Source organism: Buteo buteo, chromosome 10 (genome assembly GCF_964188355.1).
Source record: "Buteo buteo chromosome 10, bButBut1.hap1.1, whole genome shotgun sequence".
NCBI classification, from domain to species: Eukaryota; Metazoa; Chordata; class Aves; order Accipitriformes; family Accipitridae; genus Buteo; species Buteo buteo.
In genome coordinates this window covers 26,803,853-26,814,142 of record NC_134180.1, presented here as the reverse complement: position 1 = coordinate 26,814,142, position 10,290 = coordinate 26,803,853, and positions in this window count along the sequence as shown.

Here is a 10,290-nt window from a genome sequence, read left to right as displayed (position 1 = left end):
CTCCCCCGCTCTGGTCCCCATGCTCTGCCAGGACTGGTGGGGGATGCCGGGGGCCCTGCCAGCCCGGGCTCCCGCACCGGCCCCCGCGCAGCCAGCGGCCAGGGGCACGAGGGCTCCCGGCTCCCCCCCCGTTGCGTGCCTGCACCACTAAGGGAAATGGTGCTGCTAGTCCTTGTATCTGACGTAAACCCCTATAAATCTCCCGACCAAAGGTGATGGGCTTGTGCTGCCTGGATTTGGCATGGGACATTTTCCTCTTTTCTCTGTATCTTTAAGGTGGAAGCAATAATGTGCTTCAGTTTGGGGTTTTTTATACCAAGACAACACTGTCCTGCCGAGATGGAGCAAGAAACGCTCCTCTCTGGTCTTTGTGGTCCCAGGGAGAGGAGGGCAGTGGTAAGCACAGCAGCCTGAGTCGGCTTTGTCTCTAGATAAGCCCTGGCAGGGAGCTGGCACCTGGGACATGCTGCCCTTGGGGCACGACGGGCCTCACAGGGGAGTAGAGGAAGCCTTGCTGACGAAGAAGATGCGGAGGGCTGGGAAAGCTGTTCCACTCCTCGCAGCCCTGCTGCTTCCCACCAGCCCCACAGGAGATACCATCTTGGGGCCGCACCCAGCGGGATGGGAATGACGGCGCAGTTGAAACCACCGCGGGGATCCCTGAGGCGATGAGATCACACTGCTGGAGCAGATGTCGCCCTGTTTATTAAGTGTGCTGGTGGCAGGAGACGTTCGTGGCCTGAGTTAGCTGAGCACCGACAAACCTCTTCTTTCAGTCTCCTGAACACGCGTGCTGAGGAGCGGGAGTTAACCAGAGCAGATACCGTGCCCTGAGAAACCCCCACCCCACAGCCCGGGGGGCTCCCAGGGCACAACCGCGCCAGCAGCTACATCATCTGCTTGCCAGCAAGCAGCAACCCTAGGCCAGTTTGTCCTTCACTTCACACCGAATTCCCAATTACTGTGACAGTTTGCTCGTATCTTCATATGTTTCATTCGATGGCGCAGGCGATGGCAAGAACGTTGCATGTCTGTCCTCTTTTCTGCTTTGGAGCATACATGAAGCTCTGAAGATTCAGATGAAGAAGCAGCAGTTTCTGTTTCTCTTTTTTTTCACCTGTGATTGCCTCAGAAATACCCCTCACGCGAAGGGTGCAGGTCTTCCCCGCTGCCGCCTCCGTCCCCATGAGCAGCGGGTGCGTGGGAGCGATGGCCCACAGGCGAAGGCCGGGGCCGCCGCAGGAGTGCGGAGGCAGGAGCGGGTCTGCCAGGAGGGCGAGGACGAGCCCCTTGGCGGCCTCCCCGCTGGGCCAGGGCCAGGGCAGGGCCGGGCAGGCGGTGTCCCGCCGGCGGGGCGGCTCGGCACAGCAGGTCTCTGCAGGTCCACCTCCACCCATGGGCGCTCGCACACCCCAGGCTCAGCTCCTGATTTCCCATCACTCGTCCTGCCCTTCGTCATGCCCTTGTCTGTAGCGCTGGGTGCAGAAGACCTGACAGACAAATCTGGGCTGGACCTGCCCCGTCCCTACAGGGATCAGAGAGGGCTGGCGTGCCACAGGGGGGTGTGAGGTTTGGCAGACGTGGTGGATGGCAAGGGCCCCAGAGCTCCCACATAAGGAAGCCCAGACCAGCATGAGGACCTCGCTCCTGTCCTATGGCTCTAGGCACACGTCTGAGGGAGCTTGTGCTGGCAGAGAAGTTGTGTTTTTATCGCTGTCTCAATACGAAATAGGCTGTGTTGTGACTGGGCTGCGGCTGACGGCTTTGGCTCTGGCAAGGAAATTGTGAGGCTGCTTGTGGTGGTTGGTGGGGCCATGCTGGGTCCTCACACGTGGGCTGTCTGCAGGTGGACAGGCCTGAAATGGAGCTGGCTTTCGGAGCAGGGCTTCCTCCACCTGTCCTGGGCCAGGGAAGGACCGAGTGTGCCCAGAGGTTGCGCTTCCATTATGAAAACCTCAGGGAGCGCAACCATCATGGCCAGTGGGGTTTGGTGGCTTTTGGCCAGGGCCAGCCTCCCAGATACTACCATGGGCAGCACTGGCAAGGTGTGCGATCCCAGGGCATGGAGTAAAACACCTACGTTGCAGGCAAGCTTGAACCATTCTGCTATCAAGCATGATTTTATCAGCCCATCCTCTACTCTGCTGCCAAGGTTTATGAAGTTGCACCTAAACTGGGGGGTCTCGGTAGCACATCCAGCAGCATCCTTGACGTGGCCAGGTGGCAGGGCATGGGCACTGGCAACGGTAATAGCAAGATGGTGCTTCCTTCAAAACCAATGTCAACGGGCCAAATCGGACATGTGTGACCGTGTCCCTTTACAGTGCTGCAATGTATAGCTTATACTAAAGGTGGACCCTTAGCTACTTCAGACAGCTGGAAGGTCCCCCGGGAACACAAGAGACGTGGCAAGGGAATTTAGGACTGCCAGATGCATGGAGAGCCCCAGAGCATGCAAAGATTTCAGCAAGGATTCACTTGCTAGTAGTACGTATGTTGCTGCCAGCCTGGTGTGATACTGCAGAACGTGTGCTGACTTGATTTGTTGTGCTTTTACATTGCTGGAGTAAGAGGGCTACTAAGCTGTCTGTTGGAGGTATTTTGTCACATGAATTTTATGGACTGTGGTAAATAAGTGTTGATGTTTTGCTGAATTAAAATTGAATTTAAATGTAACCCTTGTTTCTTGCCAGTTGGGGTCATGTGGCACTGTTAGCCTGGCTTGTGGAGACTGCCTGCAGTTCTATTTATTTAGTAAAATATTTTGGCAAAGCTGTGGCATCCTGTTTCCTTGCTGTAAGCAGAGAGAAAAAAGTAGTTAAAGAAGCACAGAACTCCAGTACAGTCACAAGGTTACCTTTAGGAACAAGTTGCTGGCTACAGCTAGAAGCTAAATGAGATTTTTACAAGTCCAGAGCAAGTTGCAAACAAAACCACAGAGCAAAGTAATCCCCTCGGCAAAGAGAAACTTTAGGAAGCTGAAGTGCCAGGAATGAACGCAGGCAGGATCAGTGCAGGTGAGAGCTGCAACCTCATTTACCCCTGTTTGTCCCTCTCTGAGGCATGCGATGCTCTGCAGTGCAGAGGTGGAGAGGGACAGGCTCGCCGTGGTGGGGTGCAGGACAGCTGAAAGGAGCAGAGCTGCACCTCTTCCCTGTGTTTTGAAGGTGATGCTGCCCGTGAGGCAGTTTCTTTGCCCACTTGACTGCAGCATTTCCATGCTGGGTGTGCTGAGTAGGAGACTGCCAGGCTCAAAGGGACAGAATTTATTATTTTCTTTAAATATAAGAAATCTATTGTTACATCCTCACTGCAAGGGCTCAGTGTGCAACCTGTGGCTTTTTGGGAACACTGACCCTTCTCACGGTCGCCACCAGCATGTCAGAACCCGTCTATGGACTCTGAGCAAGGTAGGACATGGTAAATAAATACCATTACAGCTGTGCTCCCAGCTGGTGGCTATAATGCTCCTTGAAAACACAGCCTAACCCTTGGGGGATTTTACACCACCACCCCACCCCCCACCCCCCCACCCCCGTTGCTTCAATGTCCTGAAAAGCTTCTACGAAGCCAAGGACCTGGGCATTTGTTTCAAACCAGACAGCTTATCAGGGGCATGAATTGGTTGAATAGAAGAGAAAAGTAACTTTCTGAGCTGGTGGAAATGGCTTTGCAAAGCCTGGTACTTGCCCAGTGGAAGAGCAACCAAGTGGTCCTGCCAGTTGAGGGCTGGCGGTCGAGTAGGCAGTGCCAGCTCCTCCTGCCCGAGCAGCCCTTCCCGGAAGCTCAGCATGGACACCCTTATAAGCTGCTGGAGGAACTGCCGAGCACACGCTTTGCCTTCACCACCAATTATTTCTGCAGAAGCTGTGAAAGCAGAGAGGAACTGCTTCCAAACTGCTGACTGCGCCTGATGTCAGAAACCAGCTGCACAAAGGTCTCGCCCCGGCACCAGCATCCGGGCACCTCCGGCATCAATGGTCTAGCTCTGCCGCAGGAGCCACGCCGTTCACAACTCCTCCAGAGCTCTGGGACCCCTTTCTTAGCACCATAACCCACACTCTCCTGTGAGCACCCAAGTACTTGTGGGTGTTTTCTTCAGGGAAGTGAGGCTGGGACTTGGTGAGTGAGCAACCGGTGCATCAACAGGAGCTTGAGCTTGCACCTACTCATCAGCAGAGGTTTGCCATAAATCTCCCAAAGCAAAAGATCTTTCATGTGAAACCTGTGAAAAGGACCTGAAAGGAAAACTCGGCGCTCATCAAGCCTCTGAAGGGAGCAAATATAAGCTTGCAGGCCTGGAAAAAAGTGAGGTGATGAGGCAGGGGGCTGCTCTGTCCCGTGGGGTGTGACAATACCCATGGTGGGGAAGGGTGCTGCTGGCCCCAATGCTGCAAGGGCACCTGAGTGCTCGGGGGTTATGTGGCTTTTTCACGAACAGGGCAGCAGCAGCAGGGCAAACTCTTTGTAGGATAGTAAAGGTTTTTGCAGTCATTGAAGAGAGTGCTGTGGCCTGGGGAGCAAGGGACCGGTAAAAAGGTGTTTTGTTGGGACTTGGACTTCTCCTGGGCTTGTGTTGACACCGGCAGGGCTGGAGCTCTCCCTTGGCAGGGAGCAGGGAAATGGAGGAAGCAGATGTGTTGCCATGGCAATGCAGGGAGCAGCCGCCATTGGCACAAGACTCCTTTTGGGCCGCTTTCAGCCATGCTGAGAACCAGAGGACTCTGCCTCAGGTGCTCTGGAGGTGGTGGGTCAGGGTGGCTTGCAGCCCTTATACCAACGGCCAGACTGGCACTGGGCTCCCACTGCCACCCCCCAGCACCAGGTTTGCCACTGGGACACTCGGAGCTTTCATTAAAAAAAAAAAAGTCTGTGTTTACTTAAACTTCTTTTCTTTCCAGGTTGCAGCTCTGATTCCCATTAGGTAGGCTTCAAAGGTCCTCATTCATAAGGGTGCAGGAGGCTAAGTCATGCTCTCTGAGGGAAGTTACACCTAAATATGAAAAATGTGACTGCCCAAGATCACAGATTTTAGACCAGATTGTTTCTGTGTCCCAAGTCTTGCAAAATATTTACTGATAATTTTTTTTATTTTTTTTTTTTTTCACAAAAAAATCAGATTCCTTTAGCAGGCCAGTAGATGACCAAAGTGGTGACTTTCCCAAAGCCTGTCTCCCCCTCATGCTCCTGGCACCCCAAGGCTGGAGCACAGGGCACCAAGGGTCCCCATGCATCATCTCACCAGAGAGGGCAACTAGCCTTAAAACACCAGGAGCGAGGGCTGTGTGGCAGAGGGCAGGTGAGGCCAGCTGAGGTGTCCCCGGTGTCACCGACAGCTCTCCTCTACACTGCTGCAGGTGTGCTCAGGCCTGCCAGGAACCGGTCCTGTCTGTCTTAGTCTTTGCCGAGGATATTTTAAACAGGCATTAGAGGATGAGGAATAATTGCTGACTGAACTAATCAGTAGGCTCCAGGGGTAGGATGTTCAGTGGTACAGTTAGGTCCCTCTGCCTTGGATCTCTGGGGTGGCTGCTTCCCCCTCCTTTGGCTCCTTTCTGCGTCCTTTGGCTGGAGGTGGAAGGTGAACAGTAATGATGTGATGCTCGGTCCCAAGCAGCTAAAAGGAGGTGAGACGATCCCTACCCAAATGACTTACAGTTGGATACTGCCATCCCTGGTGTTCAAGGGTGCTTGATCCCAGCAGTCAGGTGTAACCCTCTATGCAGCACAGGCCAGCTGAAAAATTCTAGCCAGGATTTTGGTATGTGCTGAGACACTATCCAAACAAAAGTGAGCAATGTCCCTCCGAGTCAATAATTAATAATGTGTGTGTGGATGTTTTCCCTTGACAACAGCACAGTAGAGCTTTAGCCTTATCTAAATCTGTCATGGTTTAACCCCAGCCAGCAACTAAGCACCACGCAGCTGCTTGCTTACTCCTCCCCCCTCCCAGTGGGGTGGGGAGAGAATCGGGAAAAAAAGTAAAACTCATGGGTTGAGATAAAAACAGTTTAATAACTAAACTAAAATATAATAATAATAATAACAACAACAACAATAATAATTGTAATGAAAAGGAATATAACAAAAAGAGAGAGAGATAAAACCCAAGGAAGACAAGTGATGCACAATGCAATTGTTTATCACCTGCTGACCGATGCTCGAGCAGCGATCGCCCCTCCCGGCCAACTCCCCCGGTTTATATACTGAGCATGACGTTCTATGGTATGGAATATGCCTTTGGCTAGTTCAGGTCCGCTGTCCCGGCTGTGCCTCCTCCCAGCTTCTTGTGCACCTGCTTGCTGGCAGAGCATGGGAAACTGACAAATCCTTAACTTAGGATAAGCGCTACTTAGCAACAGCTATAACATCGGTGTGTTATCAGCAATATTCTCACACTAAATCCAAAACACAGCACTGTATCAGCTACTAGGAAGAAAATTAACTCTATCCCAGCCGAAACCAGGACAAAATCTCATTTAACCAGCTTTCCAAGATAGTTTAAAAAAAGTGACTTGAAACTGCATTGAAATGCATCCATTTGAGATTTCATCCAGTACTTGTTTAGAAGTTACGCCTGAGAGATCTGCCTAACGTATGAGCATGTTTTCCTTACACATCGACTGCCTTGATATTTTACCATTGGAGATCACTCAACTGTTGGGATCTGTGATAATGATGATGTAGAAACAAGGCCAGCAAGGAATTCAGAAAGAGTACAAACAAATGGCCCAAAGCTGCCTCCACCCCAAGCACACTTCCATTTTTCACACCCTTTTTCTCTACAGCATAGAAGGGTCTTAACACTCTGTAAGTACATGTTTACCATTGCTTCAGGCCTCCAAAGGCATCCCACATTAAAGCATCTCTCATTATATAAGAAATGTTTCCAGTTTTAGGAGCCTTTAAAGTGAATTCCATTAATGTTGCGCTTCTACTAGTCCTGCAGCTATCTCACTGGGTTTTGTTCCCATCTTTACATGTGCCTTGGGTGCTTTGGTTGCCTTCCAAGATAGCGAGACTGAGTCCCTGTTTTTTTAATAACGTGGTGTCCCCGAGCACTTTGTTTTCAGGTCTTTAATGTATTGTTTGCCATGGGTGCACAGATAATGCAATAGGTGCCAGATTTATTCTGCCTTATGGAGATTCTGTGAATTTTTTCCCCACTGCAGTCCACATGAAGAAGTTTGTTTATTCTGCAAAACTTCAAAGCATTCAAATTTAAACATTTTGCTTTCTCTTTTATGGCTGTGGAAAAGAGAGGTGAGACCTTAGGGTGTAGGCCTCTTCCACAGTGTCACTGACGGGCAGCAGATATTACGGAGGCCGGGGGAAACGGGAGACACACCAAGCAACATCTTGTAAGGGTAAAGGGCATGGGCTGAGGTGAGGAGCACGCTGAGCACTGCTGCCGTCGGAGATAGCAGGAGCTGAGAGGGCCTCAGCTCTCGCATGGCGCTGGCTTGGGCGGCAGGTGATGGGTGATGGTTCCTCTCCAGCTTAGGGCCCTTTCTGGGGTGAAAAAAGCAGAATTCACTAAAAATGCTGCTGAGGGCAGGGTTGGAGAAGTGTCTCTCCTTCCTTTGCTAATTAACTCACTGGGCACACTGCGCATGATGCCAGCCATTGCCCCAGGAGGGGGGTTGTGTCTGGTCCCACGTGTGGGACACCCATGCTAGGAGGGCCCCTGCCAGGGCTCGACCTACACATGGAAGTCAGAGCCTAGTACCCAGCATCTCACTTGCTGCCCTGCCAACAGCCACCCTGTGACTCTCTGCCATCTCCATCCCCACCTTCAGCATGGGGGAGCATTTAAAGGAGTTTGTCAGGCTGACAAGAGTTGATGTAAAATACTCCAAGATCCTCGGGTGAAATCCACTGATAAAATAACCCGTTATAGCTCTACATCTCAGCAGACTTCCCTGAAAATCTCTCTTACAACTCCATGTGCAGCAATGCAGGGGTGTGTGCAGCCAGCAGTGTTGGTAAGGGGGTCTTTCTGCTTTCCATGTGTAACAGATCCTGATTTTATCCAGGTGACAGCTGCATATACACCAGATAGTAATTAATCTGATGGACCATGGTAGGAAATGTAGTTCCATCCCTTGTGCAAAGATAACCTCCGCTTCTTCTCTACTGCTTTATACATTACCACCAGCACATGTCCCCAGAAGTGTCCACGCTGTGGTGGCCTATATCTCAGTGATGTGAGACGGCTTCCCCCAGCTGCCCAGGCTGGGCAGGGGCTGGGTTCACCCATCAAGTCCCTCCAGGGCTTTCCAGCTGAGTGAAGTTCCCAAGCAGCCAGGCTGCAAAAGGGGCTGGCAGAGGCCAAGTAAAGCGGGTAGGTGACAGAGCAGGGCAGGAGCCCTTGGCAGCGTAGATGCGCCCTGTGTCAGCAACACACCGGTTCGGTTTGCTTGCTTTTGGGCTCGCGTCCTCTTCCCTCAGCTTCCTCTGTTGGAATCCCAGCTGTGCCTGTGCCCGGGTCTCGCTGTGCCTGGCTCTGCACTGCCCTGCGGAGCTGTGGCTGGGTCCCATGGCACGGGAGGGCAGCAGCCGGCGGGGTCACGGAAAGCAGAGCGGGGCATTGAATGGGTTCCAAGGTGGGAGGGCCGTGCGGTTTTCTGGGGGCAGGGAACCCGGGCTCCCACCCCTTAGGGTGTCCCTGGCTGGCTTCAGGGATCACAGCAACCCCAGCCCCCGGGGTGTGCACCAGGGAGGGCTACAGGGACCCAGCTGCAAATGGCAGTGCTGAAAGCCTGGGTGGAAGAGGAAGGAGGTTTTCCTGCTGTTCTTGGTTTTGGTTCTTTCTTCATAATTAAAATCCGATAGGTATCTAGGGGAAGCTCTTATCCTTGATATCATTCCTCTTAAATCCTTCTCTTTTTCCCCTCCGTGCGCTTTGAAAGTTTTTTTTATTCCCTTGTGTGTTTCCCAAAGCTTCTCCCTTTCCTTGTTCCCCTATCATTGAGGGGAAAAAAAAGTCCCTAAACCAAAAACAACAACAATGAATTAAATAAGTAACCCAGACTTACAGGAAAAGCTCAGCTATTTTTTAACTTCCTCTCCCTAACTTTATTTTTGGCTCCTTCAAGTGCCCAGTGTCTTCTGCCACCCACTTCTGCGCTTGGGCACATTCACAGGCAAAGCCAGAGGGGTGCAGAGCGGGGGCCCGCCGGGATCCTCCCGGGGCATGCTAACCTCACTACCTTCTTGACAGGTCAAGGTACTTCCCCAGGGAGTGGGGAGAGAGATCTTTGCTGCTGTTAAAAAGCAAAGGAAATACCTTAGCTAGCCAGGAAATTCTCATACAAGCAGGGTACATAAACAGTAGCTCAAATGCTCACCAAATCAGAGTACCCAAAAAACTATGTCATAAAAGCAGCCCTTTATCACATGACCTTAATGAGTGTGCTGAATTCACAGGCTGATAACATAAAAATGAGCAACTATCAGTCAGATGAGGAAATACTTTATTTCTCTGACTGTTTCGCAGTGCTTACCCACATGGTTCTTTTTCCTGCTTTTGGCTTCTTTTTCCTGCAAAACCAGTTTTTTAAGCAGGATTATCATGGTTCATTCGGTGAATGCCTCACTCCCATTTGCTTTCTGCAGCTCTTTCACATTTGGATCCTCTGTTAATAAACAGTTGCTTCCTTTTACCTCCCTGTGGGACTACGAGAGAGCCGGAGGGCAAAGGGGATTGAAAGCATCATCTTTCCTCTGACATTGAGCTGGAAAGAAAAGCCCCCTGCAAAGCCTCCTACAGTTCTTGTAGGAAACTCGGCTCAGATGAGGCCGGGGATAGCCCAGGGATGAAATGATGCACAGAGGGACCAGGGACACAGGTGGCTGCCAGAGGAGGGGCTGGCCAGGGGGACGTCTTCTGCTCCAAAAGATGCTGGAGACATCTCATGCAATTCTCCCTCTTCATGCACAGAGAGGAAGAAATCTCTATCAGCTGCCAGAAGGGACTCACGTAGAAGGAAGGAGGTGGATCTAAAAAGCAAACTACACGTCAGGCCTAGGACAAGTCAGGTTGTACCTTCCTCCTCCTTTACTATGCAGGAAGAACATCAGAATTGCAAGGCAGCTTATTTTGTGTGAAGCAAATTGCAAATAACTGGAGGGGTTCAAGTGCCTGATCTATTTATAATAAAACCAGTGGGAGGTTTAATCTGCTTATTTTCCAAACACTTAATAAAATATCTGGCAAACAGAAGTGATAAAACCACTTATGTTAAAAAGTTTGTGTTTTCAGTTCTTCAACAAGCCTTTAACTGTAGG